This window comes from Mus caroli, unplaced genomic scaffold (assembly GCF_978045245.1).
Source record: "Mus caroli unplaced genomic scaffold, Mus_caroli_1 scaffold_7, whole genome shotgun sequence".
NCBI classification, from domain to species: domain Eukaryota; kingdom Metazoa; phylum Chordata; class Mammalia; order Rodentia; family Muridae; genus Mus; species Mus caroli.
Window position 1 is genome coordinate 83,227,182 of NW_028227262.1, and position 13,958 is coordinate 83,241,139.

The following is a 13,958-nucleotide window of genomic DNA, read 5'->3' on the forward strand; positions in this document are numbered from 1 at the left end:
TTAGGTAGAAGAGAAATTACATTTATAAGCCCTAACTGATGTCTGACTAGTATTATAGGGTTCCAAATTGTATGTATCATCACCTAGAAAACAGTCTCCCACAATGGAGGACTACTCAGCTATTAAAAAGAATGAATTTCTGAAATTCTTAGGCAAATGGATGAATCTGGAGGATATCATCCTGAGTGAGGTAACCCAATCACAAAAGAACACACATGATATGCACTCACCGATAAGTGGATATTAGCCCAGAAACTTAGAATCCCCAAGATACAATTTGCAAAACACATGAAACTCAATAAAAAGGAAGACCAAAGTGTGGATACTTCGATCCTCCTTAGAATGGGGAAGAAAATACCCATGGAAGGAGTTACAGAAACAAAGTTATGAGCTGAGACGGAAGGAAGGACCATCCAGAGACTGCCCCACCCAGGAATCCATCCCATAAACAGTCACCAAACCCAGACACTATTGCATATACCAGCAAGATTTTGCTGAAGGGAACCTGGTATGGGGTCTCATATGAGGCTATGCCAGTGCCTGTCAAATACAGAAGTGGATTTTCACAGTCATCTATTGGAATGGAACACAGGGCCCCCAATGAAGGAGCTAGAGAAAGTACCCAAGGAGCTGAAGGGGTCTGCACCCCTATAGGAGGAACAACAATATGAACTAACCAGTACCCTCCAGAGCTTGTGTCTCTAGTTGCATATGTAGCAGAGGATGGCCTAGTCGGCCATCAATAGGATGAGAGGCCTTTGGTCTTGAGAAGATTATATGCCCCAGTACAGGGGAATGGCAGGGCCAGGAAGAGGGACTGGGTGGGTTGGGGAGCAGGACAGGGGCAGGGTATTGGGGGCTTTCGGGATAGCATTTGAAATATAAATGAAGAAAATATCTAATAAAAAAGTTAAAAAAATAAAAGAAGAAAACAGTCTCCCTAAGCAATGGTATGCCTCTCCAGAGTAAGACAGACATATAGACATTTCCATCAGTTTAGGAATGAAGTGTTTGCTGATGAAGTACCTGATATAATCAGTATTGGCTATGGATGACATTCTTTTGCATTGAGTTCACTCTTCAAGCTGGTGAAGTAAAGAAACTAATGGCCTACATTGCTGTGTGCATCTGCTGTACCAATCCAGCCCTCAGCACAACAAATGTGCCACCCCCAGACCCACCATCTGAGACCAGTTCACAAGATGTCTCACCTGGAACTCCACTTTCACGAGTACTTGTTAGAGAGTCTTCAAAGAATTGCTTCTTTAAAATTATAGTGTTTATAAGAATCCGTTCTGGGGGACCACGTCACAGGAGGTTTTAGAATTTTATATTTTTCTATATTTTCAAAAATATTCAAGAGCATAGATTGTTCATGTAGTTTGCACAGGCCGTCACGTAACTCCTCTCCTAGAATAGAGCAGAAGACAGGAAACAAACTGTTCTTAATCTGAGTTATTAAACACAGTTGGTGAAACACCATTGTTTCAAGATATAAAGTATTTTGAATGCCCTTTGAAAGGCCTCTCAACTAACACAGAATGACATTTTAACTTGTTCATTTCTCCCCATGTGAAAAATACTTACTGTTTCACTAAAATATGTCCTGTTACTGTGATGTCAAAGAGCAAGAAGAAATGCATCATCTAACATCAGAAAGGTTAGGTGTTAAGCTGCCTTTGCAGGGTGGAACTTTTACATGTAACCAAGGTTTTCTCTTGTTGTAAACACTGCTATCATCACAGAAGGCTGCACAGATGTAAGGCATGAACATTGTTATTACAACGCAGGAGAGTTCCCAGCGTTTACGGAGGAATCATCTTCTCTCAAGCCTTGTTCCTCCTCACTAGATTATCAACCACATAAAGTAAATGACATAAGAAAAACATAGGTGTGTATTACAAATCTGTCAATTCAGGTAGGAAGGTTATTCCCATTCAAAACCGGAAAGTGGACAGAGGCGATGTATGGGAGTGCTATGGAGGAAGAAGAGTGCCTGTAAGATGGACAGATAGACTTCGTTATCAACATTTCTCACTGTTCTGTCTGGAAAGCAGCCTGGATTCTGCACAGAATGCTGTGGTAGAGCAGGGTTAGGACAGGTCCCTAAAGCCCCTGAGTCTTTTCAGTACATTCAAGCCACTAAACACCAAAGCATTGAGTTGGCCATCTGCCTGCTAAGTGACCAGGGCTGCTCACAAAGTATCACTCTGTCCAGTGATTTGTCTTCAGGGAAAAACAAGGAAATGAGTTAAAATTTTTAATAAAACTTAGAGACATGTCTAAAGTGACTGATGAAAAATGAAGTTTACACGCCTTGAGGACACAAGTGTCGGGCAAGGGTGAGAAGATGGAGAGACTGAGACTAACGAAGTAAGGCAAGACACATGAGTGTTGGCACGAGAGAAACGCAAGCTCCAGACTCCATGCATTTTCTACCAAACACAAAGAGTAATAAAAAAACCTCACTCGAGCAGCTCCCAAGCTTCAGGCTGGAGAGAAGTCAGCATTGCCTGTCTCCAAAGACAAGCTGTCTGTGCCATGCATCAGTGAACTCCCCCAGATGTGTATGTCTCAAGTGCAGGCTCTGCACCTGTGTACCTTGTACAGATGTGCCATTATAGTTCAGTGCACCTTTTGAAGAGATTCTCAGTGCTCTCTTCTTTCTGCCTGTGTCATAGACTCAGGCCCTGACCCTTCTTGACCTTACATCATCCAGAGTCCAAAGAGCACATAGGAAATGAGAGTTGAGTTGAGAGTAGGTACAGTTGCAAATTCTACTCTCAAAGATTTCACCACCATTAAGTTTCTCTAAAAAGGAGGTAAGGCCTATTCGGCAATCCTTGTCTGATGTAAGTTCAGTCTCTCTAATTGTTCTACTACATTCTATCTGTTAGCTGGTAGTTTTCAGAGAACTGGAACCCTAGAAAAAACCCAGAATCCTCCTCAAGGGAAGCTACAACTCATTCCACGTTTTGGTACTTAAAATTGCCACAAGAGATTCAAGCCAGAGTTTGATTATATTTTTCTCACAACCCCAGAATGTCACCTGTGATCCTACTTAAGGACAGAAATAGCTGTGCAAGTATTCCTGGCTGGGCTGAGTATCAAACTGGAAAGATAACAGTGCAGGCTTGTGTTCCATTGTCTCCTAAGTCAAAATGCTACGAGCAAATTTTGTTGTTTGCTTGAAGCCTCTAGATTCATAAAAGGAATGTCATTTTCTATTTTATTCAGGCATCTGGAATGGGAAGTAGACATAGCTAAAGTTTAGTGACTCTCATTTCAAAGTAAAAAGGCAGTTTAGTATATTTTTGCTACTGTCCCAGACTACAGCATCCATTTTCCTGTGAAAATGCGTTTAAAAGACAGTTCATAGTAGATCTCATGAAATTTAAGAAAACATGAATTGGATCTCAAGTCCAAGTGGGTCAAGAACCTCAGCATACACTGAATCAAATAGAAGACTTGGTTCTCTAAAAAGATCTCATTCTGCTTTGTTCTGCTCCAAAGGAGGATACGATATGCAAAGATGTGGGGCAGGAGATCGGCATACATTACCTTCCTAAAAAGGCAGAAATGATGGAGACGGGTTGGAGATGCAGATAAATCAGAATCACAGCTGTCTGGGACTTAAGTCCAGTTATCACTGCAAGCCAACCCAAGAGACATTGTAGCTCTTAGAAGCAATGCTGTGTTGATGGCGCAGATCAGACCCTGGAGAGTTCTGGCACTCAGCACCTGTGACTTTTGCCCTCACCGTCATATCCTTTCCTGTTTGCAGGGCTCATGGATGTATTTCCTCACTCAATTCCAAGAGCCCTGACTGTTTTCAACATCAACTTTGCCTTTGATCATTCTTCCTTTTTGTTCACCACCCAGAGAGTATTAACGTAGAGATCAGGGATTTGGACAAAATACAAATTAAATCCATTAAATTCCATCATTGAATGATGTCTACAGTCTCCATTCATAGAATGAATAGTAGGTACTGGAATCTTTCTATGCCCCACTTGAAGAAATACTTTTCTTATAACATGTTTTGTTTTCAGTTGAAAAATAAAAAGAGGACAATGATTCCTGATGGTAAGCTTTGAGTTCCATCTATTGTCTGTGACCCTCATTTCCTTGATCTTCAGATCTTAATTCCAAACTATTGTGGAGGTCACGCACTGGGGAATAGACAGGAACCTTAGAAGTATACAGATGGCTTATGGATAGGTTTATGGATATTTTGAAGTAAAGCTATTTACTAAGCAGAAGTTAGAAGAGGGCTTCAATGTTTCATCCCAAAGGGCTCAAAAATTATATTATAAACGTAAAAATTTCCCTCCAGCACTCTGAAACTCATAAAATAATATTAAAGCTTATGTTGGAAGTATTTTATGCACCAAGGAAAATGTCTATTTATAGAAGTTTAATTTAAACCAATTAAAACCACTCTTAGTGGCATATGATCTAACCAGTTCACTGCATAGAAGGTCTGTTTAAACACTGGTTGTCTCTGTTGCTTTTTCTGAACATGAGATTGGCATAGACTGTGCATGACTATCCCTCTAGGCCAAATAACCGATCAGTTTGTATTGCAAATATCACATGACATGTGTTTATGTAGCTTAGTATTATGCTATAAAATCAATATTCTGTTCTTTTTAAGCTGAGTGTTCTTTTAAAAATATTTATTTATTTTTGTTTTATGTAGTTTTTTGACAGATTTATCTATTTTTATTTTATGTATGAGTATTTGCCTGCATGTACATATATGTGATCCATATGTATGCTGTACCCACAGAGGCCAGAAGGGGGTAACACACCTGGAACTGTGGTAACAGATGAGTGTATGAGCTCCCATTTTGATGCTGGGGACTAAGCCAGGGTCTACTAGAATACCTGTGGGTGCTCTTAACTGCTGGGCCATCTCTCTGGAACCCCGATGGTCTGTTTTCATGAGCTGGTATAACCGAGGGGAAGAGCTTCCAAATACAACCCTTACATTGTGCTACTATTCCTTGGTTTTGCTCTGATAATAATTTTACTGGTAGAATTTAAACTTTTCCAAATATGAAGCTAGAGTATCAAAGACCTAGTGTTCAATGCCCAGAACAATCAAAGAATTACACACATGAATAATACAGTAAATAGGACTTGGGAAAACTATGATTGTATATTTTATTATTGTATAAAAATATTTGATATTTATGAAATATTCAATGCAAAACTTTTTTCCTCTATTTTGTAAATACGGTAGGGTTGCAGAGAATCAGGAGTAGCCAAAGACCTAAAATATATTCTTTCTTTAACTTTTAAATTATCAATGTTAATCATAAGAACAATGTAAAATATATACAGTCCCAAATCAGAGAACATCGAGAAATAGAGAAGTACCTGCTTTTTTTTTGTTTTTAAATATGGCGACCAGTTCAGAAATTTGAGGCATCCTTTCTCTATTCATTTACACAATAGCTGTTGTCAGACTAGCCATGTTCTGTTACTTAGTGAGTGTAACAAGTAATTGGGTACCAGGAATACCATGCACAATTCAAACATTCTCTCTTTTACTGACCATGTGCATCCTGGGAGGACAATATGAGTGCCTACTGGAATCCTTGCTGCAAGGAGAAGCAGATCAGGGAACATCCCTCTGATCCTAGAGGAATCAGAACACACAGGATTAGCCTGCTAGCAGCCTAAAGGCCAACTTAGTAGATCCTCCGAGTTGCCTAGGAGGGCCTGCTCAGAGTTGAGGGTTCCTCCAGTCTGTCCAGATCACAGACTCTAGCTGTACATGGTGGATTATGTATGTAGTTTCAAGATTGGAGGATCCTTGAATGTTCAAGGTCCCCACAGTATATAGAGTGAGACCTTATCTCAAAACAACAATAAACCTCCCTCAAACCAAAACAAACTCAAAATAAGACGTGAGTGGCTGTTATCCCTTGGGTGGCTCATTCCTTGCTACCTCTGATGGCTGCCTCAAGAACCATTAGGTATTTCACTGTATGCTTCTGGGGTTATTACTCTGCGCAAGGTCAGACTCATTACATGGACTCCTTTTTTTTTTTTTTAGGTATTTTCCTAGTTTACATTTCCAATGCTATCCCAAAAGTCCCCCATACCCACCCCACCCCCCAATCCCCTACCCACTCACTCCCCCTTTTTGGCCCTGGCATTCCCCTGTACTGGGGCATATAAAGTTTGCAAGTCCAAAGGGCCTCTCTTTCCAGTGATGGCTGACTAGGCCATGTTTTGATACATAATTACATGGACACCTAATGCATCCTAGAAGGCTGGGAGTCTTGCATTTCACCCTGCCTTTGTGACTTCAGCCAAAAGAGCTTTTTAAGCTCTTTGGACAATTTGGGAAGTTTATTTTCCTCTTCTTCCAAGATTATTGCTGTTCTTGTAGGGTGATCATGCAAACTGAGACCAACACAAACAAAGCAATAAGAGTCCATCATGTACTTTGTCAACGTGCACAAGCAGAAGGAACTTGAATCCTAGCGTGTGGCAGGGAAGTAGGCATTGAGCTGACCTCAAGAGCAGGTCACTCAGAGCTATCATCGACCATTCCAAACTTTGAGAAACATCTGTATGCTGCCTTCTAAGCCATGCCTCTGTGAATTCTAACTCTTTAGGAACTCTTCATGAAAATTATAGCTTGGTTTGTTTTTCTGCAGAAAGACTACCTTGTTTTTGCCACCAGGAAGGGAGTCACCCTGGAGATCTGATGTTCCCAGACCACAGCTTTGTGAAATACAACTTGGTGTCTGCTGCAGGGCAAGTCTGCCAGCCTCTCAATACCCAAGGCCCCTGCCTTAAGGGAGGTGGAAACATGTGGTACAGTTCTACTAAGTTCTCAGAAATGACTTTAGTGATGCATTGAAAGAAACTAAGTTCTAGAAATGAAGGCCAAAGAGGCTTGTGCCAAAACTGTGGGTAAGTAGGAAGTCTACTCATGTTGTGCTGATGAATTATTGAGCTTGGAAAACAGCGTTGCCCTAAGTTTAATTACCCTGTACAAATGAGGAAGAACAGAAAAAAAAAAAAACAGAAAAGGCAGATGAGGCTGTGGCCTCCCAACATCTCAAAGCTACATGGTGCCTGGGGTCAGATTTGTAGCTAAGCTTTGGGTGTCCATGAAATCGGAAAAATAAGTGGGAAGGGCTGGGACTCTCTTTCCTTCCTTCCTTCCTTCCTTCCTTCCTTCCTTTTTTCCTTCCTTCCTTTTTTCCTTCCTTTCTTCCTTCCTTCCTTTCTTACTTCCTCTTTCTTTCTCTCTCTCTCTTTCTTTCTTTCCTTCTTTCAATTATTTATTTATTTTACCTTCCTACATGAGTGTACATATTTATATACAGAGAAAGAAAATACATGCCATATGTTGAAAGTTTGGAATTATTTGGGTTTTAAATCAATGTGTGTGTGTGTGTGTGTGTGTGTGTCTGTCTGTCTGTCTGTCTGTCTGTCTGTCTGAAGGTGAATTTGCTTACCTTTAAGAAGAAACTCAAAATAACAATTTCTTTTCAGTGCTTTATTTGGTTGAGGAGTACATTGTTGTCTAAGACACAGTGTCTGAGACACAGTCTTCAACTAACAATGAAATATAGGTCATATTCTCTTGGCAATAGCTGTGGACACTGTGACCCAAAAGGGAGTTTCCAGTGAAATGCTGAATTTATTATATTGAATGACGGCACCTTTATTTTAAATGGAACAACCCAACAATATATTTAAACATAGCCATGCATTCTGAATACTAAAAATGTATGAGTGGTTTATAATTTATCTCCTGTACTGGTACAAGTTGATATAATCGCCAAAGTTTTCATTTCACAAGCAAGGCTGGCTTTTGAAAGTATGGGACAAATTTAAGGGAGGCAGGAACACAGTGAATAAGATACTACCCTGAGCAGTAGGTCCGGCCAGGGACTGTGAAGCATCCCAGCAGCCCACAGCTCCCCACACAGCCCGGAACCACCTCCCCAACACTCCCACTGCCTCTCTGCGTGGGAGTTTATCTTTTCTAGCTATCACCACTGGTAGGGTAAAAAATACTTTCATGGTTACTGAAAGCTGAAGAGCAATACTTGACTGATCATGACCCATGACTCATAGTTTAAAGACTTCTGTAGTAAGCATTTGTAAGATTTCTCCTGGGCAAACTTTTCCCATTGTACAGATTGCTTTCGGTTCTTTTCGTCCACTTCCCCGTGGTACTTTCCAGATGAAGTGCTTTCACTTAACCTCTGGATTCAACACTTCCAGGAGAAACAGAATTTTGATGATTATTTTATTAAATCCCCCTTAAAGGTTTGTGCCTTAATAGTCCAAAAACTGGTGGCTGTGCAAAGACATTAAAAGCAGTTGAGAATGTTTCCAAGTGACAAGGCATCCTGTGCCCCTTGAACTTCATCCACATTCATTCTGGATGTGGTTCCCTTTGTGTGAGCCAGTGACACAAAGCCGAATCACCGACTCATGAATTCAGAACCTTCTATAAACAGACATTCTTGAAACCCTTCATTCAGATGTTCCGCAACCCTTTCATAAGTCATATGATCAAAACTTGTACTTCAAAATAGACTGAGTAAAACACCAATTTCTACAATCTCTTTGAAACTGGACGAATAGTCAAAGGAAAAGTAGGAATTATCAACAATATTTGTAAGATAAGGGAAATTGAAATACCAGAAAAATAATTTCATAGAACATTCTAAAACAATTTATAATCTATCATTTTTTTGTCATTATAGTCATAGTACTTCAATGATTTGGCATTAGAAATTTGTATATTTAAAATTCAGTATTAGTTAAGCATTTAATTATTTAGTTTCTAGTTTACAGTTACAAACAAGTTTACTGGTATTTCTATGTATAAAAATACCATATGTAAATGCAGTTTCAAATGTGGTTCATAGGAATCTGTCAGGATATAAGAGTGTATGCACATTCACATTTATGTGCATGTGGAAAAGATTGTATATTCACAAGGTACTCATGGCTATATCAGGGCTCTGGCAAGATTTTTTAAGAGAGTGAAGATGAGAGGAGAATAAGCCAAGGTTGGCACAAAAACGTGAATGGAAGTGCAGTACGTGTAGTTTCAAATCCTCTCCAAGTATGTTGAGCTGGAGGGTCTGGGCTTGGCAGACAGGGATGAGATGTATCAGGTGTAGTAATAAGGGCTACCTGCAGATGTTCCCCTTCCTGTTTACTTGGCATCCTCTCTGGGTGTTCCTTCTCAGCATCAGCATCTCTGAATCTCTATGGAACCAATTCAGCTTCTGAGATGCTCAGCATCATCATTAAACTAGAACACCTGTCCTCTGAGGTTAGCCTTATATGATCCTCATCCTCTGTTGACGAGGTTTTTTGTAAAAATCACATTTCAAAATCACAGTGATTTAATTCACCTTGAAATTTCACTTTGAAAGCAAAGTACAGGTCCTGTGTGTGTGTGTGTGTGTGTTACTGTTACATAAGACACCCTGTCTGCTAGGATGCAAATGGTATTTTACTAGACTTTTCCCATTAACACTGAACTTCCTCTGTATTCTGTGTATGTGTATACTTGTGCGTGTGTGTGTGTGTGTGTGTGTGTATGTGTGTGTGTACGTATGTGTATGTGTGGTTGGGGAGGGGGAATAGGAAATCTTTAGCAGAGCAGTGGCAGGCCAGACACATCCTTTTAAGGTTAATAAATACACAATAAGAAAGGCACATATTCAAGGTTAATAAGAGACTGCTGAATGTCGCTTTGATTTTCTCAGAATTTGCTAATCATCATTATGTGAAGGAGATCTCATGGGAAGCAAAGCCCCTCTTAACTTAAGGTCACTACTTTTTCTCAAATCTAAATGGCACACAGCAGGTAAGTAACAAGAAAGGAAAATTTGTTCTCTGGCTTCAACTTTTAAAAGTAAGTTTATACTTACCTATTCGTATTTCAAAAAATATTCACCTTGACTTTTAAATCCTCCAAGAGTAACCTCTCCCTAAATCCTTTTCAAATATTATATGTTTTTAAGCTTTTATGCACATTTAATTTTCTGGAGAATTTAGCTTCCAGTAGTATTTTTCCCCTCACATACATTTAGGATTAATTCTTAAAACATGAATATTAAAAACAAGTAGGTGAGGGAAAAACTGTCTTTAAAAATCACCTTTAGAAAGTAGTAACTGGCATGGTCTCTTTGAGAGTATAGGGATGGTTCTGTAGTCAGATAAGAATATCTACTTTGTTGTTATTCATTTCCTCAACTAATACCCAGCGAGTGCCTCCTATGTGCAAGGTGTCATTCTTAGTGGGACCAGAAGTAACAAAGCCCAATGTAATGCCTTGCCATGCCATGCCTTGCCATGCCATGCCATGCCATGCCATGCCACAGTAGAGCATGAGATGAAATGGAAGAGACCGAGCATCAAGAGCAAGGGAAACATAGAATGTGCCGTGTGGTAAAAGGCGAGGTGCAGAAGCATGAAACCGAGTGATATCTGCTGTGAAGGGGAAGCAGGGAAACAGTGAGCACCTAGGTTTCTGGGGGCATGGTGTTCCACAGAGGGAACAATACCAGTCAAAACCTCGGAGAAGGACTGTGCTGAGAAGAGGCAGCTAGAGGATCATTACTTAGAAGGTCCCTTCTAGATTGGAACCTTCCATCTCCCAGGGAAGCCCCTTAATGCAGAAGGTAAACAATTCAAAACAGCATCATGAGGGGCCCTGAAACTGACCCGATTCACTAGATCTCCCTCTCCCAGAGTAGAGGAAGATGGCTGAGGGTTACTCATAGTCAAGCCAAGCTGCAAAGAAGACTGAGAGCAGACCAGCTTCTTGGGAGAAGGAGAACCCAACTGAGTCACTTGGAGAGGACACCACCAATCTGCTGAGCTGCCTGTAGGCTGTGCAGTGTGCTCCAGGTTCCCAGCTTTTACTGAGCTCTCCCAATGCATCTCCATGCTGGGGTAGGCTGTGGTAATGCAGCTGCCTTTGAGTCATTTCTGCTTCTGTGAGTAACATGCACACTCCCCCGGCCCCAGCCCTATTCCTGTAAAGTAATCACTATACAACCCATTGGCTCACCAAGTCAGACTCTGGTTGGATCTGTACTTTGATCTGTCATGGGCTCTGCATGTGGAGTGAACATGTGTTGCATCCCTCCAAGAAAAAGTCCAGTCACAGAACAAAGAGTAAGAAAGAGTGGATTATAGGACCTAGGAGCTTTCATTGGTCTTTGTTACCCTGACAGATCTTGGGCCAGGAATGATCTGAGTATGATAACATTGCAATATCATTTTGTTTCAGAAGAATCCTTCTAGATTCTGTGTTGAGGACTGCCTTTAAAGGAGCAGAGATACAAAGGCGGTCTAGGTTACTTCAGACTCATGTATTTGATGGCCAGATGACATAGGAGAGTATTGTGTGAAGTCAGAGCACTATGGCAGGAGGACTGGAGGATGAGCAGCAAGGCTTTATTCATGTAAAATGGGAGAGTGTGCCATCCCCCACTGATGAGCAAGACTTGCTGGGAGGAATGGAAGGGTTAAAGAGGAAGAACTCATGTTCAGTTTCCACTCTATTATAGCTAAACACGTATGAGACATAAGAGCACCAGGCAGGAGGTCGAATACACATCAGCTAGAAGCTGATGACCTGAAAGTCCTGAGGTCAGGGTGTCACCATCCAGGAAGAGAAGGCTACAAAATGAACTCTGGTTTGCTCCAGTGTTAAAAGAAAAGGAAAAGTCAGCAAGCAACCGGTAAACAAATAAATGTCTAGAACTTAGCTGTGGGGGGCAAACAAAACTGGTGCCCCTGAAATCAAATAAAAAGGAAGAAGGGAGATCTGTATAAATACTCCATCTGTATAAATACTCCATCTGTATAAATACTCCAGACATGTAAGGGACATGAAAACTGCCCTCTAGTTTCAAAGATGTGAGCCTCATCTGGGATCTCAATAAAAGTAGTGTTGTTGGAGATCTCAGGTGAAGGCCACAGTGGATGGAGCTAGGAGAGAAAAACAATTTAGTCATCTGTATTAGTCAGGGTTCTCTAGAGTCACAGAACTTATGGGTAGTCTCTATATAGTAAAGGAATTTATTGATGACTTACACTCTGCAGTCCAATTTCCAACAATGGTTGGTAGCACCTCTGAATGGAAGTCCAAGGATCTAGCAGTTGCTCAGTCCCTCACGGCAAGCCACCACACATTTAATCCCAGATGACCCTGAACTTGGAGACCATCCTGTCTTAATCTTCTGGAATCCATAGCCACTATGCCTCAAGATCTCCATACCAAGGTCCAGATCAGAAACTTCTATCTCCCAGCCTCCAGATAAGAGTCACTGGTGAGCCTTCCAATTCTGGATTGTAGTTCATTCCAGATATAGTCAAGTTGACAACCAGAAATAGCCACTTCAGCATCAATATCAGGATTAATATTATTCTGGTATTTTGCTGGTCAGGAAACTTTTGACTGAAGGCCTCATGTACTCACTCAAAGCCCCAAGTCTAGTAGAAGCCAGTGTGTCAGTTCACTGAACCACAGGTGAGTCATGACTGTATTGGAAGATGGAAGAAAGCACAACAGAAGGGTTAAATAGACAGAAGATGAACAACAGGAACACGGATTATCTTAAGAAAGACAGTCCCACATTCTTGCATGATGTGTCTTCTTGTCATTAGACTTCCTCTCAGTCTCCCATAGGAGACATTCAGAAGAAGTTAAGGAAAAATGTTTTCTTTGTCTTTAATCCATAATATTGATATCCACAGGCCACTCTTCAAATAGTATGTTTGTATTTCTCCAGACAAAACCAGGTATGACCATTGATTTTCAGAGCTGTGACTTCAGAGGAAAGTGGTAACCACAGCCAGTTATGTTACTTCCACTCTTCTATGAGCAGGGATGCTTGGGAATCTGAAGAGGTGGCTCAGCTCCCAGCTCCCAGCTCCCAGCTCCCAGCTCCCAGCTCCCAGCTCCCAGCTCCCAGCTCCCAGCTCCCAGCTCCCAGCTCCCAGCTCCCAGCTCCCAGCTCCCAGCTCCCAGCTCCCAGCTCCCAGCTCCCAGCTCCCAGCTCCCAGCTCCCAGCTCCCAGCTCCCAGCTCCCAGCTACAGCTCAGACTTTAAGGAATGCAGAGACATTTGAAGCCTTTTCATGTACACACAGCCTATACATACATAAGATAGAAATAAAATCTAAAAACCAAAATTGCCTCTGAAAAAGGGCCACTCTGAATCAGGAGCCATGAGGAAATTCACACTAAAAGATTTTTCTGCTGTTTCTTGAGGAACAAAGAAAGTGTGAGATGGAGAAAAGAGCTTCATAATTAAAATTTAGCATGATTAATTAATAAATAATTAATCATAAATAATTAATTGGGTTAGAAGATGAATATGCATGGTTTAGTATTTTTTAAAAATGCAAGGCCATATATATATATATATATATATATATATATATATATATATATATATAGTGGTAAAGAACAGAATAAGAGGAAGGCTTTTTAACCACAGGAAACAGGGGGAAAACATGTTATATGGATTGACTTTTTTTTTAATCACTTACTTTTAAATCCAATTTTATAGGAAAAAAAGTTGAGAGTTTATAAACGGAATGAAGTGGTCCACACAGAAGTCAAAGTTATGGATTGTGTTCTCTGTCTGGCAATGGTGTTTCTAAGCACATTTAGTTTTATGTTTGCTATGTCCAGTGTGTTCTGTTTGGAAAGGCACATACGGTATGTCCAGTGTAGGGCACAAATAAAAACCCAAAAATAGATACTAGACCTGAGGAAATACAGCTTCTCTCAGAGGATGTCTGGCTTTTTAAACCAGTGAGGCTTGTTTTATTTTGTTTTTTATATTGTCAACACTATTTAAGTTAGGCTTTGGCTGTTCCACTCATATTAACAAGATTTTGCTTTAATTTCATGTTGATATATATTATAAATGAAAT